At 41.5% G+C, this 25,034-nt stretch overlaps 1 long non-coding RNA gene across 2 annotated transcripts in view; it reads right to left on the bottom strand.

The window, feature by feature from the left end:
• The window catches only part of LOC307219887, a 57,539-nt gene that overhangs the window by 2,435 nt on the left and 30,070 nt on the right, over window positions 1-25,034 (bottom strand). The window contains exons 2-3 of one of the 2 annotated variants that reach the window (XR_013840639.1): window positions 2,716-2,869; window positions 242-315 (exon numbers count right to left, since the gene is read on the bottom strand). This is a non-coding gene — a long non-coding RNA (uncharacterized lncRNA). The remainder of the gene's footprint in view (window positions 1-241; window positions 316-2,715; window positions 2,870-25,034) is intronic. The other variant, XR_013840640.1, reaches the window with a different exon arrangement.

Below are 25,034 nucleotides of genomic sequence, written 5' to 3'. Positions count from 1 at the left end.
ATTCAAGACTACAGAAGTTGCTACTAAAACTAACCAATAATTGTGGCCTCCCAACTTACAATGCAGTTCTTGCCTTGACAGAATGAGGGACTTTGTTAGATTCTGCCCACAAGCAGTAATAGTGGTGCTGGCAATAATAGTAGTATATATATAATAATTTCATTTGTGCATCGCTTCCCATGAGGAAACTGTTTATGAGTAGTTGGTGTAGTGCTCATTTGGGACATCCAGGGCTACTCACATTAGCAAGGTATTGCATAAACATCACTGGGTCCAGTTGCAGGTCAGCCCACAAGAACCAAAGTCAGTGCAGTGCTGTCAAGAAAACAGCATACAGTTCAACAACAATTCCGGGCAGGTCTTGCCTTTATAGAGCAGTTGCCAGGACTGAGTCTCCCTTCCTTCTACCTCCACTATGGTAGATGTCTCCCAAGCAGCCTCAGACTGCATCTGGGCACCTGTGCTCTCTGTTCTGTTCTACACATCAGCCTGCATGTCCTTGGAGACAAGTGGGGAGGAAAGCGTGTTGCAGTAGGAGAAGCAAACTCCTGAGATTCTTCTGCAGCCTCTTGCCCCTTCCTCCTCTTCTTCAGTATCTGAGTATAAACTGCTCCATTTCACAGGCTCTCCTTGCTCACTAAATTCTGTTGCCTCTTCAGCATCCAACAACTCCCCCTACTCTTCTTCCTCTGACCTCTCCTCACTGTCCCACCACCAATCTCCTGGCTCTGAGCCTTTCTCCTTTGGGGTTTGCTTGGCTGGTGCCTCCCACCACTCCTGGTCATCCAGCCAGTCCCTTACACTTGGGGCAAAGACTATGTGCAAGTGATGACCATTTGAGACAGCCTCGTGGTTTTCATAGAAGCCATGAAGTTGGCCCAATAGCAGCCACCACGTGAACATTAAAGCAACACAGGACTACTGTTCTGGGGTTCCAACACCCAGGAAGGCACTGGGCACCAGGGTGGTCAGTGCACCAGCAGCATCCCCATTCTGGCCCAACACCAGATACAAATCCTCTAAGCCTGTCTCAAGAACAAGAAGTTTTCCAGTAGATGCAACTCCTATGGACAATGGTGACACTCCATCTGACCTTCTGGTGTGGGCTGGTGTTTCACCAAGTACCTGGGTGGGCCAAGTACCTAAGTAAGGTCAGGTCTCAGCAGCGCATGCCAGGCTTGTCCCTACATCAGTGTTCAAGTTGTTGATTAAAGATCCATTAGGACCATTAGGTCCAGTTGCGGCGCTCATCTCGCTTTGCTGGCCGAGGGAGCCGGCATACAGCTTCCGGATCATGTGGCCAGCATGACTAAGCCACTTCTGGCGAACCAGAGCAGTGCACGGAAACACCGTTTACCTTCCCGCTGGAGCGATACCTATTTATCTACTTGCACTTTGACATGCTTTCGAACTGCTAGGTTTGCAGGAGCAGGGACTGAGCAACGGGAGCTCACCCAGTCGCGGGGATTCAAACTGCCGACCTTCTGATTGGCAAATCCTAGGCTCTGTGGTTTAACCCACAGCGCCACCCACTTCCCAGTTGTTGATTAGCATGGTGTTATTGCAGACCAATCTGGCATTAGCACTGCCAGACCAGAGGGCTCAGCTGATAAACAACCAGATACTTCTGGAGGAGTGGATTAAGATGGTGGCTGTTTCACTGGTGTCGTGTCTATCTCTCACCCACCAAACAGAACTAGTGTGTAAGATCATTCAGTAAACCGTTTTAGCCATCTGTAAAACACAACACTCTAAAGAGAGCAGGAAACTTCCTCAATACTCTGTGGAACCTGGTCCTCCTTACAGTGACTGACTTAGCTGCCAAGGTTTTGCATGGGAAACTAATTACAGCCTCCTATCATAGGAGGAAGCAGCTGAGTATAATAAGTGAAGTTTTTTTTCTTCTATCTAAAGAAAAGTGATTGTCTAGTTTAACAGCCTTTTTCAGGCTGGGTCAAACATTTAAATTCTTCTTTCACTAGCAAATGTTTTGTGATACATTATGCTAATTAAGACTTCCTCCTCTACAGAAGCTTGCTCCTTGGCTGCCAATCAATTATGCAGATAAGGTGGTACATCCATTCTTGCAAATAAATGCAATATCTTGAGCCTTGTCAAAGTCTTCTACCAACAGCAGTGAAAGCCTGAATGTTCAAGATGTGGGGTGGAGTCTGAAACAGGTGGAGGGTACCAGTTTGGGGCACAATTGTATAAAATATGTGAGCCGCAATCCAACAGAGAGGTAAGCTTCCCAAGGCCACTGAAATCAAGGCTCTTGCACATGTGAGGACCAACTAAGGAGAAATGGCTTCAAAACTTAATGGACTATGTGAAAATGGTGAAACTGAGAGCAAAAAAAAAGAGACAAACTGTTTATGGAAGAGTGGAGACCCTTTTTTGAACTATTTGAAGAACTGTTATAGTCAAATGAGAATGCAGCAGGGATCAAATTATGAGCAGCAGAATGAAAACAATGATAAGTGAAACAGAATATAAGTGTATTAGATTAAAGTATGTCATATAAAGCCAGAGGTATAAGGTGGGAATATAAAGATCATGGAAGTAAGGGTGGGAAGTCAATTTTTTAAGAAAAACGTTTATTGAAATATAAGTAAAACTTGTGAAAATCCATAAATTATGTCTTAAAAAAGACTCTTACACATGTGAATGTATTGTGTTAGATTTTGCCCATGCAGGAGCAATCCATGCACTTACCCCAGCTCCAGTCAACATGCATATTAGAAGCCAGTGCAACACAGCCCCCAAATCAAGCGGAGATGTTCTTTCTAAATGGGTGGCTCTTTGGAGAGGCTGATTCCAGGAAGTCATCTCTGTTGATCCTACTCTTCTAAGGTGGCTTTTCCTCTATCTGGGTTATAAAAACAAAAGGTAGATGAGATAGAGCCTTTCCATATGGGCCAATAAATGCCAGCTAAGGTGAGCTAGCAGCAGGTTAAGACTCCCGTTTGGATTTTGCAACTCAGCAGAGCATTTTTATATCTCCCTTGGCGTTTTGATTCATTTCTAATTTACTCATTCATGCCCTTCTGTTGAAAATTATATGAATTAAAACTACTACGGAGGATATTAAAAAAACAGCTTGGCAAGGCTTCCACTCTGCAAACCCCATGGCAGCAGTGCATCATCATTACAAATGTTCCTGCAAAACTTGCCACAAAATACATGCCTAGCAGTTGAATTCAGGCTCTTTCGTGTTGTGACTTAACAGTTTAATTACACTGAAGAGTTCCATACATGAAAGAAAATGCCACGTGAAGTGTACCAGGTAGGCTAGTAAAAAGAAAGAGAAAAATAATTTTGATCGTAGGATTATTCGCTGGCTTTGCAATGTATCTGAGAGATTGAGAGAACTGAGGAGTGGAAGTAACTCTCAAGGATTGTTCCACATTCAAGTAACAACAACAAAAAGAAAATCTTGCTGTAATTTATCTCTCCAGAACTAGAGGTTGAATTTGCATATAGCTTCTTCTTCCTCCTCTTTCATTTCATATCTGTAAGATTTATGTAATCCACAGTGATTTCACCTCCGTACAGAATTCAGCACAGGGCCTGAATAATTTATGAAGGATCACGGAGGAAGAATTGTGGCCCTGACCTATGATGAGCCACCAGCCAGGACCAAAACAAGTGACAAGATGCCAGTGCTTGCTCTTCAGACGATAATGCATATTATTGTGTATCAAAATCTGTCAAATCAGTCATGCTGCATTTGGGAGCCCTCCTGCTCATTCTGTTGAGTGGGGTCTTTGACTTCAGCCCTCAGAGTCATCCTCCCCCAAAGGCACAGAAGAAAGAGAAATCTGCACTGTTTCTATGCAATTGCTGGCACTGAACACTATTCTCAACGATGGTGCAAGAGTCAACAATTAAAACAGTGTTTCCCCAAGCACATTGCAGGAGCTAATTCTGCTTAGTGCAAGACACAGGGTGCATGGTTTAAAAATGGCAGGACCATCACTGACATGGTGTGAAGAGATGAGCAACATTCCTACACCCACACACACAGAGAGAGAGAGGGAGAGAGAGAGAGAGAGCTCAATTCATGTTAGAAATTTGCTAAGTTATTTCTGATCCTAATGGTGAACATGTTTAGATTCCACTGTGGTCCGGTGATGATGCCAACAAGTATGTAATGGTGTCTGCATCCTTTGCTCAAACACACCTGCATCCCTCCTTCAATCTACCTGCAAGTACCCATCTCTTTCCCCAATCCCCTCAAATATGGACTATTGTTATAGAGTGGCCCATGTGCAACCCTGGTATGTTCAACTTTCTCAAGCTGCCTAATGTGCACATCAAAGGAGGGAGCAGCCAGGTAAATGGAAAGTGAGAGTAAAGTGGCTGGCTGGCTGAGTGAGTCAGGGCAGAAGAGAGTTAAGAATCCTTGCCTGAGTTAGCTCATCGTAATAGCCACCTTCATACCGAAGGTGAGCATTATGGGATACATACTCCTAACTATGAACTTTGGTGACATTGATAATTGTGTGGGAACCTTATGTCAATCAAAGTGGTTCAGCATCTCCAGTGTGGTTGTTAAAGATGTACCCAGGATTATTAGCCACAGTTCACCTCTAGCTGTAACTAGTCGCTTACCACTAGTCACTATGGCTAGTGTAATGTGTAAATCCATAAAGATCATAGAATCAAAGAATTGTAGAGTTGGAAGGGACCTCCAGGCGTCATCTAGTGCAGGAGCCATTGCTAAAGACTCCCCGACAGGTGGCCACCTAACCTCTCCAACAAAGGAGAGTCTGCCACCTTCTGAGATCATCCATTCTGCCGTCAAAAGGCTCTTTCCCCTTAGAAAGTTCTTCCTAATGTTCAATTCAAATCTCTTTTCTAGAGTGCTTCTGATATATTGAGTCAGTCCATTTTTTGCAGCCTGGATGAGCTCCTGTTTGCACAGGAGTTGACTTCTGGGCACAAATCTGCTTCACTGGATTGGGGCAACAGCCACTAAATAAAAGTCAACACTATTAAACAGAAACCGGAGCAGGAATAGACTGCTGGTTGGGGACCAACCGATTCTTCTACTACAAAAGGACACATTATATAAACACTAGAAAAGTCTTCAGTGCTACCCATGTGCACATATAAAACAAATTTACCTCTCTTTTTAACACATCACAATCACGCCTAGAACCTCTACCCATTGCTTTGGACTGGACAGTTCAAGAAGAATGGGCTTAGGTTGTTTTGCTGTTTTTAAATCATTCATTGTACATTGCTTCTCAAAATACAATGCAGCATAGTATTTTAGAAGTTATGATCCATGTGCAGCCCTTGATCTGGAAGAAGAACTGCTCTTGATCTCAGTGAGAAATATGAGCACCAGCAGGAAACTGACTAGAGGGCTGAACAGGCCTTTTCCATCTCTAATTTCCATGATTAAAGTGTAGGATCAAAGGCACTATAAGGCTCTAAGTATAACCACATTCATAGAATGAACCAGGTTCAAGGACTAACACATTTTAGGAAGTGAGAGGGAAATGCCATTATAAATTTATTCAGATACTAGCTGCTTTCCCCAGGATTTTTTCAGTCTTTTTGTTCTTCTGACCAGGTCGCCTATGAGCTGCTGAGCTGGCAAAACAGTTTATAGGATCTGGTGAAAATACTTCTGTGATTGTGATTCATAATTCTGTAGCACAGGGAATGTGAGCTGACCAAGGCCAAAGTACCAGAACAGAAATGTGTGTTGATTCTGCATTACAACCATTTCCAGATAAAGTATAGGAGACCAATTTCAGGTTTGAAACTGAGAGAAAGGTTCATATATACAAATGCTTTTAGAGGTGTTAAAAATTAGACATGGCTTTCTGAAATATTTCTTTAAAAAATGATTTAACTACTTCATGCTGTTGAAGATAGAAGTAACAAAACGCAGGTTTGAAAAGTATCTTGTGGTCATGATCACAAAGAATGGCCTTCTGGAAACACATTGTAAATGCTATCAAAGATATACCAGAAGAAACAATATATTTCAAAACTGAAGCTTTGTTGCTGGGACTGTTTGAACAACCTATTAAAAACAAAATACCAACTTTGGTTATTACAGCAGGGATAATTGCAAAAATAAATAAAATAAAATAAATAAAATAAAATAAAATAAAATAAAATAAAATAAAATAAAATAAAATAAAATAAAATAAAATAAAATAAAATAAAAAAGATGGAAGAAACAGAACTTACTAAAAACAGGCTTTGAAATGCTTGACAGACTTTGGTAATGATAAAAAAATTCCTCACTTCAAGAGCATTGGTCCACACTAATGGGGCAGTTGGAAGCTTCTTTTGACATATTGGAATAGAACTCTAATTTATGAAGGACAACATCAGGAAATATTGAATGTTGGCATGTCAAGACAGATGTAGGATTGGTGCTCCAACTCATGCACACTTTTCACAGCATCCACATAACATCATGAACAATAGAAATGCCAACCCGTCTCGCCCCCCCCCCACTAATTTAATCCAGATTTACCCGTTCTATAGAAAATCTGATTAAAAAACTGCTCCGAATGACCCGTTTGTGATAGCTGAGTGACATGTTTGTGGTATTAAGCCCCCATCTGGAAGCACCCCAACTATTTTTATTCATATAAAATGTAACATATTTTCTGGCAAAAGTAACCACAGATGTCCTTCCTTTTTGTTTATTATTTGTTCTGTTATTTGTTGTATTTACCAAACTAAAAATTGTTAAGGGAAAATAACTGAAATAAGTAGAGTGTTTCTAGCACACTTGTTGAATAATTTTGAGGAATAATCATGTGTGGCTCCCCTGAAGAACATTGTGAGGTTCAAGCCTATTATGTAGCACTGAAGTGGGGGGAAGGGAGCATAGGCCTTACACCAAATCAGATCATTAGTTCATGTAGTTCACTGCACTACTGGCAGTGGCTCTCCAGGACTTCCCAAGCCCTACCTGGAGACAGCAGAAATTGAACCTGGGACCTTCTGCAAGCAAAGCTGTGGCCCTTCCCCAAGATGGCAACAGACAGCAGAAAAGGGAAGCTATACTTAGCTCCTTTTGTGCGTGCCACTGCTATCCTACATACCTCTTCCCATTTCTGACCCCTGACACATCAAGCAGTTGCTTTCTCCTATTTTATCCTCACAATAATCATGTGAGGTAGGTTAGGCGGGAGGTGGGGGGAGAGAGATTTATGGCTGCATTGAAATTTGAAGCCAGATTTCTCCCGTCAGTCAATCACTGAAAGCACACTGGCTCTGATAACTGCAATTTCCCCTCTGCTTTCTATACTCCCTTAGGCTATGTACACACCACACATTTAAAGCACAAGGCATCCCCTAAATAAACCTGGGAACTGTAGTTTGTTAAGGCTTCTAGGAACTGCACCTCTGAGCAGGGTAAACTATAGTTCCCCTGATTCTTTGGGGAAGATATGTGCTTTACTTGTGCTTCAAATGTATGGTGTGTATTCAGCCTTAGTATAAATGCAAGAGAATATGAAGTGGCATCCAGTCACATTAGCTGAAAAGGTTCCTGCTCTCTCATATATATATATATATATATATATATATATATATATATATATTAATATAATTTTTTATTAATTTCCACAAAAAAGAATATATTTAACACATCACAGTTTCAACTTTAACAGATTTTCCAATTTTGGACTTCCTTCAGCCTCTCTGACAATCATCCAAATTTAATTTTTAAGTACACAGTTCTTAAATTCGCTATTGCCTTTCGAAAACCATTTGAAACCTATTTTTCTTTTTTGCAATATTTCTTTAACTTTTACAGAGCTTCTTTAAATGCCACTAACGTTATTTCTCTATCACTTATACCTTCCCAATAGTCCACCAACTTTTTCCAGTCCTCGATAAACTTTTGATCCTGCTCTCTCATATAACTGTTGTGCAGAAGGAAGAATTGCAGCAGGTGCAGCTTTCCTTGTCTCTTTCACAAGCTGCTCTTGCCCTGCAAATCTGTGCCATCTTTGCATCCCGGTTGCTCTGCTGTCCAACTCCATGTTGAATAGTGGACCTGTATACAGTGCAACAAGCAGTGCAACAAACAGTGCTGGAGATAACGCAGTTGCAAACTACTGCTGCAGGCAATATGAATGCACATCTACATATAGGCGTAATTATCTACAGCCTTCTGGATTATGAAATGCTATAATTAGTCTCCCTATTAGTCTGAGCTGCTGTAATGCTGTGATTAAATCTATGAGCTGGAAATCTAGGGCTCAAACCTCGCCCTTTCTTCAGTTCACTTGTAGCTTTAGAAAGCCCCTATGATTCAACCTCATAAGAATGTTAGATGAGCCCTGCAGGATCAGGCCAATGACCCACCTTGTCCTGCATCCTGTTGTCACAGTGGCCAGCCAGAAGCCTATGGGAAGCCTATATAGCAAGACATGATTGCAACAGGACCCTCCTCACTTGGGTTTTCCAGTGTTTGGTATTCTGAGGCATCCCACCTCTGGTACTGCATGCAGTATATACAGGCATCATTGTCAGTAGCCATTTGTACTCAATAATATTGGTCTGTGTTGTACTGTACAGGTGTTGAAAGAATTGCTAAAATAATATTGGAGAGACACTGTGGGATAGTGTATAAGACTTCTGCTCTACATCTGGAATGAAGACCCAAGACAGGGATCATGGTAAGAGGTTATAGTCGTTAAATGCTTACACCAAACCAAACCACACCAAATAGAAATGTGGGCAGGCATAGCCTGTGTTAGCAGAAAGTTTCAACCCTACCACTAAGGGCCAAACCACCCTAGAACAACTTCCTCACCCCAGCTGTCATGAAGGGAGGCAAAAACAATATTCCCTTAAAGATAAGCCATAGGTGTGTGGCCCAGCAGGTCCCAGGTGTCTCTCACTGCTCAGCATTCAGCAGGTGGCACATGCCAGGCCCTGAGAGCCCCAAGCTGGTTGACAATAGGAGGTGGTTCATGGCATGCCCTCCACCCAGCTATCAAAGGCAAACTCCCCCCACTCTACCCTGTTTTTCCAAATAGACCACATGCAGAAGAGTGGTTTCAAACCCTCGTTTATCACTGAAGCTCATTGGGTGATCCAAGAGAAGCCATAATTTCTCAGCTTGACCAGCCTCATTGAGTTGTTGTGAAGATGAAATGGGCAAACTGTGTGTACCTTGGATGAATGGCAGGGTATTCATTTGATACATAAACCAGATAGTGAGAAGTGGACTATATCAATGCTAACTTTTTTATGACGCTCTCAGTGCCAAAATACAAGCAAATATATGCATAAACCTGATGTATTTAGATGCTCATTAACTTCCCACAAAACTTGTCCGCAAGCTGTACTGCATACACTCTTGGAGTTTTAGATACAAGATGCTGATTCATATTATATTTGCATTGGATCAAAGTGCTAATTTAAGGTTTCTGTGAAATACTGTCTTGTTTTAGTGATACATTCCCTGGACTTTTGGGGTAAACCCTAGGCACACTGGCATAAACAAAATGTAAAAAGATAAATTAAATTATGAAAAAGGCAACTAAACTTCAGCTGCAACCACACCATAAAACATATAAACAGAGAACCTGAACTCTTTTTTTGCTTTCTTCAGCAATGCATATTAATTTGACTTGCAATCTTCCATAATTTTTCATTACTTTCAATTAAAGTATTGCTTGAGAGACAAGACATTATTGAGACTTTCTGCCACTTGATGAATTGCAGATGAATACAGATGCTAAAAAGTCAGATAACTAATTTTAAAACATAGAATCTTGAAACCAAATAGATCAGCCTGACAGAATATATGGGGGAGCTTTGACATTAAATATCAGCAGAATCAGGAAAAAAATATGGGAGCTTTAGTAGGCTCTTGAATAAAGCCTACTAAAAATTATACATGAGAGTTTGTGCAGCGTTTAAAAACCATAAGAAAGCAATTCTTGGGGCCAATGGAGAAAACATTGGGTGTTCATTGCTATTTACAATCTTTGAGGTTTTCTACAATCAAATGGTATTAAACTTTTAGGAAATAAAAATAAATTAGACCTGCCAGCTTTTTCACTATATTCCTGATGTAGATATTCACTCATCCCTTCTTCTCTGGCGGGGGGGGGGGGGGATTGCCATTTTGCGGTTTGCCTCAGGTGTCAAAATGTATTGGGCTGGCCCTGCTCATTGTCCTAGTATTTTTCCAATCTCTTCCCCCCGCCCCTCACCCCCAGCCTCCACAAGTATTTTATTTCCCTTGCACTACTATGTAAATTGCCTGGACCCTCTGCTTAGGGCAATGGAAATATACTGCTCTAAAAATGTAAAGGGGAAGAGAAGAATCAACCCCTTAGTCTGTTTAACTAGGTCAATGAAACCATTTGTAAATACCAAGATCTGCAGTCCATGCCAGGACTTGTGCAGCCAAAAAAACACAACCAGTCAGTGATACCACAAAGCAGCATGGAACCACTCCGGAAAGGAAACAATAAGGAATCAACTAGACCCACATGGAGGAAATAAACATTTAGATCTCAGGACATGACTCACAACAACTTTTTGGCCATTAGGATACTATACTATACTATACTATACTATACTATACTATACTATACTATACTATACTATACTATACTCCTCACTCTCTTAAATTTCCATTACCCTATATTCCCTGCAGGTTGCAAAAGAAAACAGAAACCCAACATCTTGGCACATCAGGTGAAGAAACACAGTATTCAGCCCGGAGGGGCTGGAATTTTGGATTTGGGTTTCCTTCTGTAGCACTAGTGTACAAGAAAAATAAAATAATGGTAATCTAACTCCATTGAGTGAATAAATGAGTTTGGAAAGCATAATCTAATTTGCTTTTGGAGTGCCTAAAGTTATGAATGGTTATTAACTAGTTTTTGAAAAGGAATGAGATGAGAATCCCTAGGGCAGCCTGACTCAAACAGATTTATCAGTGAAAAAACAAACTAAGTATAAATAGTAGCAAACTTTAAGTGCTGTTGTCAATTCAAGAAAGACAGGACTTATTCTGCAAATCCTCAGTCCTATAAATAATGGCTACTCTAGATTCTTTCACAAAGAAGAGAAAGGCAGGTAGTCAGACTCCAGCAGACTCAGAACAAGAATCAGTTAAGCTAGATGAATCATGGATAGTTGAACAGAGGACAGCAAAGGACTGCAGCAGATCACTGCCTAAGAACTACACAGGCATGCACAGAGAGCACTTTGGAGAAATGGGCTTGTGTAGGGTCTGAGCACAGTTTGCAATGCACGCAACAATTACTATGGTATAAAATATAGTAAATCCATTGGCCAACTTTGCCACCTAAGATTTTAGTACAGGTCAGACCAGGGTCTGGGTTCACCATACAAGTTCAGAACCTGAAGCATAAATGTTTGAAATATGAAAAATGAGCAACAAAAGAATTAGGTAATACAGTATTGATGTGTTGATATAAGAAATAGAAATTATTGTGGAGGGAGGAAATTAAAACACCATGGAAAATGGGGCAGGAAGGCAGGAAAAGACAAATTTATCATGTGTTGAAGTATATATGTAAAACTTTTGAAAATTCAAGAAAATTTTATTCTAAAACAAACAAACAATGCACTAAAATGAAAACATGAAGGGGGAGGACAGGAATGCGGAGACCTCACACAGACCAAAGATCTCCAGAAATTCACAAGGGCCCTGAAAAAGAGGGAGAGAAAAAATGGAAGCCTGTTTTGCAGAAGAAGAAAATGCTCATTGTACTAGGGGACAGATTTTGGCACAGTACTGGAATAAATGGCCAATGAGAGGACCTTTATTGTCATGAAAGAAGCGACCAGTGACCTTTCACAGGCTAAATATGATTGATGGGTCTGCCTGAATAATATTGTAAGAGCCACTGATTTAAATCGTAGAAGTGGCAATATAATTTCCATAAGACGTTCCCCCCTCTACTCACTTTTTACTGGATAGGAGCCCATGAAGAGAAGAGAATCAAAAGATTTCCAGTGACTCTTGATGTCTTCAGGACTATCCGACCTGGCAGGTTAAGACACTCACATTTTCCTAAAGGGTGGATTCATGATCTGTTCTATTGTTTTAAGATTATATCATGGAAAATGCTTTGCCTTCACATTTGCAATAAAACTCTGCAATAAAACAAATTTAAGAATAAAGGCTTTTTGACACACAGATGGACAAATAAAATATATTTCTTTCTGGGCTGACATCATAATGTATATAATAATAGAATATGGTAGGGCAAAATTTGGGAGGAAATAAACTAGCTGCAGAGATAGGAGTCTGTGTGTGTGTGTGTGTGTGTGTGTGTGTAATTTGAATATAATAATATACTGATGGTTGGATGGTCATCTGTCATGGTTGCTTTAACTGAGATTTCTGCATTGCAGGGGGTTGGACTAGATCAGGGGTCTGCAACCCGTGGCTCCGGAGCCGCATGTGGCTCTTTTACACCTTTGCCGTGGCTCCGGGGTGGATACTAGCGAGGGGAGGAGGCGCATTGTGTGCCCCGACACTCCCCACTGTGGCGCGCGCTGTACTGGCTGTGACGTCGCATGGGGGTGGTGCGTGCGTTAGTCAAGCACCATCCCGACGTCACCTTCCTGCCCACCCACCCGCTACATTGTAAGGGGCATGTACGCTGGTCACTGTTTTAAAGGGGAGTGAAGAACACACACACACACAAAGGTAACTTGTTAATTTAACGTTTATTTCTATGAGGAGGAGTAATTCTGAGGGGGTCAAACAAAGAAATAATAAAAAGGTGACAAAAAAGTTATTTTTATAATGACGAGTTCTGTGGCTCCCAGTATTTTTTTCTTCGGAAACGGGTCCAAGTGGCTCTTTTTGTCTTAAAGGTTGCAGACCCCTGGACTAGATGATCCTTGGGATCCCTTCCAACTCTACAGTTCTATGATTCTGTGAAACCTTCATGACTATATGAAGGTATATGTATAACCTAGCTTTCCCTAGCCTGTTGTTCTCCCAGATGTTTTGGACTACAACGTCTATCATCCCTGACCACTGACCTGGCAGGCTGAGGGCACCTCATTGGGGAGGCAGACTAAGCCTCGGTCATACATGTATTACATTGCAATCCTATATAGGTCTACTCAGAAAAGAGCCCCACTGAGTTCAATGAAACTTACTGCCATATAGATAGATATAGATATAGATATAGATATAGATATAGATATAGATATAGATATAGATATAGATATAGATATAGATATAGATATAGATATAGATATAGATATAGATATAGATATAGATATAGATACCTGGGGTGATGGAACTGAAGCCCTCCAGATGTTCCTGGACTACAACTCCCATCATCCTCCACCATTGTCCATGCTAGCTGGGAGTTAGAGTCCAATAATGTCTGAGAGTACACAGGTTCCCCATTCCTGATGTATGAGTTTGCAGTCTGCATCACTTCCACATTAGATTACAGAAATTTGCTCTGTGTGTGGTTGCCTTGGAAGATATTGTGAAAGCTTCAGTTGGTTCAAAAGCCAGCTGCTAATATTTTACCTGCAATTTGCAAATTATATCACATCAGTACATTTCCCAGCACAATTCAAAGTGTTGGTGCTGACCTTTAAAGCTCTAAACAGCCTTGGCCCAGTATACCTGAAGGAGCGTCTCCACCCCCATCGTTCAGCCTGGACACTGAGATCCAGCACCGAGGGCCTTCTGGTGGTTCCCTCTCTGCGAGAAGTGAGATTACAGGGAACCAGGCAGAGGGCCTTCTTGGTAGTGGCGCCCACCCTGTGGAATGCCCTCCCATCAGATGTCAAGGAAATAAACAATTACCTGACTTCTGACATCTGAAGGCAGCCCTGTTTAGGGAAGTTTTTAATGTTTGATGTATTTATTGAGTTTTTAATATTCTACTGGGAGTCTCCCAGAGTGGTTGGGGAAGCCAAGCCAGATGGGCAGGGTATAAATAATAAACTATTATATTATTATAATAATATTATTATTATTCCATTCTCTATGCTGGCTGCCAATTCATTCCTGGGTTCAATTCAAAGTGCTGATTTTTACCTTTTCAGCACAATCCTATACATGTCTAAGCAAGTCCTCACTGAGCTCAGTGGTGTTTACTGTTCGGGAAGTGAGTAAAACCTTACTGGCCAGAGTGTCTCAAGAATTCCCTCCTGATTCCACCTCTAAGGAGCTTTAGCCCCCTGCTGTCAAACACTTAGTAGTTAGGTCCAACAGAGAGGTTTCAGGTGGAGTAACCAGAGCTATACGCAGCATTCCAAGTCTGGTTGCACCATATATGGCATTATCATATTGGGAGTTTTATGTTCCATTTCCTAATGATCCCAAGCATAGACTTTGCATTTTTCACAGTTGATGCACACTGACCCCATAGATTCATGTCTCCATTTAATAGTAGCCCTAACTCAGATCTTTCCAGTTTGGCAACAGCCGCCCTCCTTGCTTTATGAAATAAGAGCTTGTCCTCTGTCTCTTTTTTAGTCTCTTTCCTTTTAGTCACTTCACGTATACCACATGGTCCACCCAATCTCCCCCAATAGCACAAACCTGAATTGATATCCATTTTGATAAATATGGTCTTACTGTCAAGAAATACCTATCTAGGGACATTATGGAGATACAGTTGCATATATTTTCAGATGCCAACATTGAATTATATCTGATATATTATACAACTTCATTTCTTGAATAAAGTCACAAGCATATACTCTCTGCATTCTAAAAAGCAAATGTCTGGCAGCCAAAGCTTATTCTTTATATTTCTGGATGCAACAGAGCAAACATAAATTTCATATCCCATGACTCTTGTTTTGCTCCAGAAACATGATGAGTCCTCTTAGCTAAAGATGAAGCATAATCTGGCAATATCCCAGTTTCAGAGCTAGCAGACAGCAAGGATGTATCCTCCTCCCGTTGCTATTAAATTCTGGCTCCTAGGGATTAGTAAGTGATGTGGACTTTCCTAGGGAGTACAAAATCAGAATTGCTTTTCCTTTTTAAAAAAAGTCTTACTTAAGGATACTAAAAAAAACCATGTTTGGTCCACATTTGAATTGTCCTGATCTGCACTTCCTGAACTAATATGCAGATCAGAATACATTTATCCTTTGGTTCTTGTACTTCTCTAAATTGAGTGAAACAATTCTCAACTAAGCATATAAAATAGGCATTTTAGGTTACAAAGTGTTCAAAAATTGCATATTTTAAAGGAAAATGTTAACCAGAACTGTGAATGTTCATGTTTCTTTTTTAAATTGCAGAATGATGCAGAAATGGAATGGAGGGGGTTCTATGAATAAACCAAGGTTAAGCAAACATTGACCACCCCTACACCCAATAGGAATGTCTATGTCAACCTGGACTGATAACACGCAAGTGAACAGAATTCTATGAAGACTGAGCTAACTAGGGCTTACATTTAGACAATTATGGCTAGGAATGGGCTGCAAAGCTGCTAATGATTTCAATTAAAACAGATTTATAGCCACAGTATCCAAGGAAGTCTGTAGTTCCTGGCACTGGAAAGAGCAAAAGACAACCCTCCATTTTGACAATTAACAAAATATGCTAGCATTCCTATCCTCTGTCTTCTGCTGGAAAAGGAAAAACAATGTGAAGGATTTATTCCTTAGTTATCACTTTCCATGAGAAGGATAATTCCAACAAGCAGAGCTACTCAACCAAGTGACCTCAGCATTGCCATAAGTTATTGAGACCCCCTGGCTTCAGGTTTGGATCACTTGGTTAAATGTAACTGTTACGAGAGAATTTGGTTGTGTGGAACAGTTACTGTTTCCTTTCATGCAAATATAGTATGTCTTAATAGGAAGCACATTTTTCATCTGATGACTCTATCACTATAAAACTATGATCCCAGCTGGTCAAGGATGTGCTAGAATCAAATTTTCTGCACATTAATGATTTTTTCATTAAAACGAACTGGCTGTGCAATCAACACAATCAGGTCTCCTGCAGAAATCTATTCCTTTCCATAGAGAACCCCATTTTAATAAGTGTAGGCAAAACACAAAGACTGCTTGGTTCGTTTGTGCCTAGTATACATTACAAAAATTTTAAGAGGTCAAACCTTAGCAAATTTACTCTGATCAAGTTTCTCCAAAGTAAATGTGTATGGAATTGTAGAGTTGGAAGGGACCCCAGGGGTCATCAAGTTCTACCCCCTACAATACAGGGATATTTTTTGCAACATGGGGCTTGAACCCATGGCCCTGACATTAAGAGCTGCATGCTCTACTGACTGAGCTATTCTAAGACTGCAGCCATACAGCACAGCTGTATGCATCTTAACTCAGAGTTAAGCCCTACTATGATCCATTCCCAGGCAAATGAGTTTAGGATTGCAGCCTTAGGTATTGTCACTTTTTAAAAACAGTGGGTATGAAGAACATGCCCAATGATCATCTAATACCAGTGGACCCTAAAGCATCATTATGGCTAGGTTAAAACTGTGATACCTTAAAGAAAGCAATTTAAAAATGTCAAGATGCTCTCACTGAGGGTGGGGGAGGATCAAAAAACTAAAGTAACAAAGCTAAAATGCTGAAATTGCTAAGATCTGGGATTTAACCTAGAGATGTAATGGGTTTGCATTAACACCTTCCATGTGAGCATTGGAAGATTTTGTGAAATTCAAGATTTAAAAGCCTGCAACCCTCTCTAGATAAGAATGGACTGCAGTTCACAATATATAATGTTTCAGGAGCACTAAAACCAGAAGAATTTGAAATAAATAAGAGTTTTTTCTGTGATTTAATGATAATGTGTGGCTGTGACACCTTTTTTAAAATATATAGATAGATAGATTTATAGAAAGCTTCTGAGAACTTTCCCAGGACTCTGACCTTTATTTTCTTGTGTCACTTCTCTTGATGCTTTTCCTGGCAAGCTGTGACATGACATCATGGGACCTGATCATCTGAGACCTTGCTGTGATGGGTTCAGTCCTTTTGTCTGAGAAATGCCTGTGTGAACCTATGCAGTTCTCACAGCAAAAGACATCTGAACTGGGCCACTGAACAAGCCAAATTACAATGAATCTGAGTTCTGTGGATTTTTCAGTCTAGCTCTACAATAATTGAGAAATGTCATTGTGTAGGTATGTATGTGTGGTGCCCACAAGCTTAATAAGGTTGGTGACCCCTCGTGCAGTGGCTAGAGTAATGGATTTAGGGCAGAATTCCTGGCTTAAAATTTCCAATCGGCTACAAGGCTACCTTGGCAGTTAAAGGTGCAAAAGGGACTCCATTCACATACAATGTTATGCATGTAAGCTCTTTCCCACCATCCCATTTGGGGTCCCTGGTTGTGTGCACCAGGCCTATGTACATAACATACATTTAATGCACAGAGCCCCTTTTGCATCTTCCTCTGCAACCGTTGAGGTCCAGGTCTGGGGATGTGGTCCCACTTCCCAAGTGTACATGGAGAGAAGCTGAAAACAAGACTTGGATGACCATGGGCCAATCATTACCTCCCCCCCCCCCCGCCTTCCTCCATCTCTTTGCAAAGATAATGTTGTGGGTCGAGGGAGAATCCTCCTGAGCACCTTAGAGGGAGGCTGGGATAAATGAAAAAATAAAATAAAATAAAGTCCACAAGATCCATATTAAGGCTTCAATCTAAGAAGCTCAGGGGCACCCAAGGGCTTTGGACATTTGGTATGTGGGGGTGGGGGGAGGCAAGCATTCAAGAAAAAATAACCTCAAAGGGCTCCATGGGTGCAGAGTGCTACCCGCATAGTTCTTTCAATCAGTCCCATCCAAGAATAATCAACGCCAGTTTTGCCACTGCCCATCAGATGCAGACAGCAGGGTTGCGACACCTTCCACAGGCACTTAGGCAGACAGAGCACTGCTTTTCCTAAAAGGCATCCTGCATCTATATCCACACTGAATCAGCATCTGCTGCTATCATACGATACAGGCACAGACCCCCTCAGAAAAGGACTGATCTCCATCACATCATCTGGCCTCATATTTGTCTGCCATGCTGTGGCAGGGAATGTGATACTGAGCAGACGAAAAGCAGCACACGTTATGCCTGCAGAGACCTTTTGTTCTTCTGCATCTCCCCTGCTGGTTTTCAAATTCCAAATGGATTCCCCCTTTTCTCTGAGTCTCTCTCTGTCTCTCATTCATACAGACATATTCTCTCTCTCTCTCTTCTCTTTGAGCCTTTCAAGCCAAATGGCCTGGTCAGATCACAAGCCAGCAGGTGCTCTTCTGCTCCACATGTGCATCTCCCAGTCCAAACACACACCTCTCTCTCTCAGCCTTAAAAATAAATCAAGGGAGACTTAGCAGTTTGTTTAAGGCTTTGAAGTTCGGCTGGGCTCTGTTTATATATTAGCCTGTTTCTGGGAGGGTATACTTGACATGTTCAGGTTGGTAGCAATTAGAGGCAAGAAGAAATGGCTTGAATAAGGTGCAAAAAGGAGAAGTGGAAAGTGGATGGCCTGTGCCTGGGAGAGCCAAGTTTTTTGCTCATTGCAGTATTGTTGCTTGGGTGGAAAAGATAACCACAAAGAGGAATTGCAATAGCTTTAAAGCCAAAAGTACATGTTGTGGGGGATGCAATTTACTCATAGACTTTTGGATGCACCTTTTTGCAATTATGTGAACTTCTTTTTCCTCAGAGAATTCAGCTCTGCAATGTTTCAGCAATCCCTGCAAGGTGGCCAGTTTCCTCATCAGTCAAATGCTCGATAGCATATAAAAACACATCTATAACCTGGAGACACATTAGGCCTGGCCCAGCAGTAAGGGCAAATATCCAATATGGTGATTTCAATAGGACTGGGGATGCGTTAGAGAATCACACATAGGACTGAGTCCAAAGAGCATAATAACAAGATGAAGTAATGCTCTGCCGAATTGACTGCGAAAGCTTCATTGTCCATTCATTCCTCGCTTGACTATCATTGACCTTGCATCTCCAAAATACCTACTAAAGATCTTCCACCTACCTGAGAGTTTGACACATTTAAAAACATCGTATTTGAGGAAACGCTGTTTCTGACAAATGTTGTATCCCTGCCTCCCGTCCAATGTATTCAGTCTACACTTCCTTTTTCTATAGGGCAGAAGAGCAGAACCCCCATTAGCACCAGCCAGCACACCCAGATGGTCAGGGGTGATGGGAGCTGAAGTCCAACAACATCTGGAGGGCTGCACAGATTCCCCATCCCTGATGTAGGATGCCAAGTCGTTAAGCTAGGCCTGCCTACTTTTTCAGGCCTTGCTTCTATGCCTGTAACAGCAGCATGAAATGCAGAAATGAAGCTTTCCTCACTTTATTTCCCTGCTGGGAAAAACTTCTTCTGCAAAATGGTGGTGCATTGCTATTGTTAAAAACACAGGAGCAAGGTCAGAGAAAAATGATAGTTAATTCTAAACAATTAATATATCTCTATTTCTCATATGTAAACCTATGTACTTCTATTTAGAAGATAGCTGAAGGAGACATTGGCCAGTGAACTAAGGCAGTTCTTTAGCTATCGAGTCCAGTGCTATTTAGAGCTTTAAAGAGATTACAAAAACAGCACACTAGTTAGTCAGTGTAGCTCCTTGAGTACTGGTGTGATGTGCTCTTTGTTCAACCCCTGTTAATAATTTGGCCACCACGTTCTGAACCAGCTGAAGTTCTGAATATAATGCAGTGAAGTAATCTAGCCTTTGCTCTAAGGAAAAATAGAATTACCACCACCACGCTAACATTTTAATGTGCTTCCATACATTACAGCTGCATGAGAAAGAGGTACAGATGATACAAGAACCCTCCACCTTCCAGAAGCATCTTCTGAGTTGAGCATTCACATTCCTTACACAGAGAAAGTTTGCCAAAAAGGATTTGTATTCTGTTGTTCTAAATTTCCTTACATATTAAACACCAAGTCACTTAAGGAGTAACTCAGCTCCATAATGAGCTGTGTGCCTACATAATACCTCTCCTACAACCTACACATACAGTTGGAATCCTCCCCTTCCTTCCACTTTAGTAACAACCCAGTTTGACCACATATCTGGATCACAACCTACTTCAACACTGGGTTGCAATCTTGGTCTGTGGACAAGGTAACCCCCAAAATTATTCATATAGCAGCTAGCATTGACATTACATTGGAACCAACGTATTGCACACTTCACACTTTTGCTATAAAGATCTCTAGGTTCTAGCTCAGGAGTAGCCAAAGTGCCCTCCAGAGGTTGTTGAACTCCAACTTCTGTCAGACCCACCCAGCAAGGTCAATGATGAGGAATGATGGAACATCTGGAGGGCATCCCATTAGCTACCATTGTTCTACCTGATAGCAATAGGTCTCAGGATTATTGTAATTCTTCAAAACTTGCCATCATTTTTCATGTCAATTTTTAAGGATGGCATGTTGCTGTGCTGGTTCAACTTAAACAGAAGCACAGGATATGTTTTTAAAAATATCACTTCATTAGAATACAGTAAGCCCACAACCTATGCACATTTAACTTCTGCGTGTTCAGCTTTACACACTTGACAAAATTGTTTAATTTGTTTTTTTAAAGGGGTGGGAAGGGGCCGGGCCTCTGGGGAAAAACACTTTGTCAATCCCACCTGCCATTGAACCCTGTGTATTTTGACTATACACAATGTTGGCTTTAGGCACAATCTCTGGAACATAATCCCCACATAAGTCGCAGCCTATTTTCAGCAACTATTGTTGGCCCATTAAGCCTGCAATCCTGTGCACAGTTCCTAGGAAGGAAGATGCATTGAACTCAGTAGGACCTACTTCCATGTAAACATACACAGGGTGGAGCCAAGTAGGATATCTTCCTTACCTTTTCTCTTCTTCTAACTTTAATTATTCAATACCTATGTAGCAAAAGGATTAAAGCTCTGAAACAGGATGTTGTGAGTCACCTAGTTGGAGAAATGAATCAAGGAGGAAATTGCCTGATTTCTGATGACATTGTTTAGTAGTACCTGCTGTGACCATGTCTGCTTGTCATACCATACTCTGCCTTTTCTTGGAAATTAGACAAGTAAACATGCCAGGCACACTTCAGCTATAAACCACTACAAAGGGACTTAGCACTGTTTGTTCTTTTGCTCTGCCTTTCACTGCTGACAGCTCCCAAACTAGACGTGTGGTGCCAACTATGCCAAGATACTTGAAATAAATTGATTGAGAAGAATTCTGCAGGAGAAAAAATATGAAGACAGGAAAAAAACAATTGCCTGGAATGATTGATCTCTTCTCCAGATATTTATTCCTTTACGCATTCATGAGTCATCTACTACAAATGAAGTTTGCTTTCTTTGACAGAAGGATGTGCCTATTGGGGCACCCAGACCTGTTGTAACTCTAACCTCAATCAGGAAAAGGAGTGGGCCTGTAGGAATTCATGCAACCCTGATTCTCATTCCAGATGTGCCGCTTCCTTCCTGTGTGTCCTTGTGCCAGTTTCCTTAGTTCTCTGCCTCAATATCCTCTCATGGGGATTCTGCTAATAGCATCACTGAGACTTTGTGGAATAAACGAGCTTCACTAAAACTACTTAAACCTTTTACACCAACAGCAGTGGTGCTAAAAAAACCTCCTCCCCTTTTCAACAATTTTTGGCAATCATGGGGGGATGGACTATCTACTTCTTCATCTACATTGCCTCCATACTACTTTACCAGCAATTGCATCAGTGATGTCACAAGTGTCAGAATCTGATTGGCTGTGTAGCACTGTGGCATCATCCCATTCACTCCTTGATTCGGAGGAATCGGGTATATGACTATTTTGGGAAAGAAAAGGCAATATGGGGGAGGGGGATAATGGTGCCAAAACAGCAACAACTAAGGAATGTCTCGTTGCCAAACAGGCAATAGTGGATGGTGTGGTGGGGAAGAGGTGTTTACCTGACCTCCCAGCAAGTAAGTCCCTGCTGCTTACCAGGAGGGGAGATGAAGGGGTGAGGCCTGCATAGTGCAAATGTACCAGCAGAGCCAATCCAGTGCTCTTGCAGGTATGTTTGCACTGTGACATCTCCTGCCACTTCACCCCTCCACGTCTCCTTCCTGTTAAGCAGGAGCAACAACTGATGGGAGGTCAGCTAAGTGCCTCCCCACTGCTTGCTATTGCAAACAGGACTGAGGAAAGCCAATAGTTGTACAATCTATGTGTTTTTTGATGGGGGATTTCTATCATCCTCAAATGCCACATTTCTACCCTGCCCCCAAATCAAAATGGTAGAATATTTGGGGAAGCTCTAAAGCATGTGTGTTTAAAGATGTTTAATGTAACTTTAATGCCCATTTGCTTCAATAACCAGCTTGTTAATATGATGTAGCTAATGCTGAAAAATTGACTTGCATGGCAAGGTCCTGAACCCTCCTCCATTGTAGAATAATGATACCTGACACCAGAATTAAGGTTAATGGGCTGAAAAAAGGCCACAACTTTATTGATTACAGAATGTGAGTGGTACAGTGGTACCTCGGGTTACATACGCTTAAGGTTACATACGCTTCAGGTTACAGACTCTGCTAACCCAGAAATAGTGCTTCAGGTTAAGAACTTTGCTTCAGGATGAGAACAGAAATCGTGCTCTGGCGGCGCAGCAGCAGCAGGAGGCCCCATTAGCTAAAGTGGTGCTTTAGGTTAAGAACAGTTTCAGGTTAAGAACGGACCTCTGGAATGAATTAAGTACTTAACCCGAGGTACCACTGTATTGGGTTAGACATTAGAACCAATGACTATATCTGATTCCTGCCAGCCTGCTGGGAGTCTAATAAGGGTTAACTACCGATAGGGGGAGCCCTGTTGATGCACATCAACTAGGAATTCCCCCAGGGTCACCGATAGGGGTAGTGCTATGGCCCTGGCCCCCGTCTGGGCTTTGGACAGAGGACACGCCCCCCCCCAGATTCCTTTAACAGAATACTCTTGAAATAGGAGGGGTGGGTGCTGGCTGCCACCTCCCCTCCCCTCCAACTGATTACTCCAGTGCCTACCCGCCACCTGAGCCAAACAAGTGGGGCTGCAACTTGTATTTCTTGTTCTTTTATAGGGGGGGGGGAATCAAAGCTTGCCCACTACCACAAACAGTGATGGAGCTGCTATTGGTGACTCGGTAAACCACCACACACACACACACACACACACACACCCCATGGTTGGCATGGAGTGAGACAACATCTCAGCATAGTATCATTTCAGAAGAAAAGACGGTGGGAAAACAGAGGTGGAAGTCGATCCAACTGGCCCCCAACAGCGGGCAGGGACCTTACGGTAAGCACTAGATGCTAAGCTCAGTCCACAGCAATGGGGTAACATCATGCTCTAAGTGACAATAGTTTAGTGAAGGATGCAGTCTTCAGCATACTAGGGCTGCATGACCAATTTGAATTTAGTAGTGCTTTTGAGTAAACATACATTGATTTGGAAGTTTCACTGAGCTCTGTGGGAGTTTCTAGCAAGTATCTGGGCACAGGATCCAGATTCAAATGCTGAAAACAGGAAAATGTCTTCATGATGTTTGATATAGAGGTGGTGCTTTGTTACATTTTTGGACATGTAGTCCCAGTTAGAACTGGAACAAACTGTTTAAAAACTGGCTGTCCACTCAAAAGAAAGCATCAGAAACCAACAGAAACCAGAAATGTGTCCCGTTGCTAACACATTTCTTGCCTTGAGAGAGTCTGCCACTCCAAGGGCCCGTGTGATGCTATGCATGCCTTACGAGACGTTTACAAAATCTTTGAAGAAATATGCCTTGTCAACGGAAGAGAAGATCATCATGAGCATGAAAATCTTGCCAATCCCATGATTTGGAGTTCTTTACACAGTGTTTGCTGCATTCCAACATTTAAAGGGCTGATGTAACGTGACATTTGGCCTCCTCATGGGATTTCAGTTCTCAAATGGTGAAAATACCACAAGAGGACCAGATGAGATTTTATTTGACATTATAAAGTGTTCCTTGGAGCTTTAAAGGAACCAGTAACAAAAGTCATAATGCAAAGTACTAAAATTCTGCACATCATTCTACTCTCCCTCTCTTTCCCTCTCTCATAACTTTGATCTAATTCTATTGGACTTCTTCTCATGGCCTTTATTAATTTCTGTTTCATTTCAATGATGCTGGATTTCCCCTTCTGCCATACACAACCAAATGGGTACCATCCATTAGTTCTATTAATGGTCCAGTTTTTGCTAAATGTAAACAAACACCTTTACATCTGGTAATTCTCAGATGATCCCATCAGCTCTCTTTGGGTTTATGAGTGTGCTGTGTCTGCCAGCAAGTCAACGGGCACAATCAAATATCACTTATACTGTTATATTACTCTGGGACCTTAGGGAATACATTCATCATCATCATGAAGTTAACCAACTATATTAATCCTAGAATGCAGTTATGGCAGGACTTCATTCTGCACGCATATTCCCATAGTGCAGCCTCAAATCCATGAACACAACCTCTTGGGGGGTAAAATCAGATTACCAGTTGCTGTGTGGTTACTAAGGATGAGGGAGGAAATTTATTTGCATTTAAAGGCAAACCTATCTAATTCACACTTTCCGAAACAATATGCAAACTGAATCACCGTTATTCTGTGAAATTTGCACTTCTCCAACGCTTACAATGCCGTTCTCCAATCAGTGATGTGTACAATAGGGCATATACTATTGTGCATGAAAAACACAAAAATTACATACAGAAATGTGTTACGTTATGGGAAATCGCTTTGCAAAAATCTGTGTATTAATATGATGCATATGAAAAGTGCAAAATGCACTTACTAGGAGAATCTAACATGCAGGTGAATTCTCATGGAGTTAAGCATAGCGAAATGGTTATGGTACAATGTATCCCAAACAAAAGTTAGTTAGTAGAAGTTTGTTTCACATAGTTACAATCTAGGGGCCTCAGATAATAACCTCCCCCTGCAGTTACAGATGCCATGTGGCAAGACTGTAACGTAGCTGCTGATCATCTGCTGCTGCTGTGAGTGTGGAGGAAAGACC

Source organism: Podarcis cretensis (assembly GCF_951804945.1).
Source record: "Podarcis cretensis genome assembly, chromosome: 7".
Classification (NCBI taxonomy): domain Eukaryota; kingdom Metazoa; phylum Chordata; class Lepidosauria; order Squamata; family Lacertidae; genus Podarcis; species Podarcis cretensis.
This window is presented reverse-complemented; position numbering and strand designations above follow the sequence as displayed.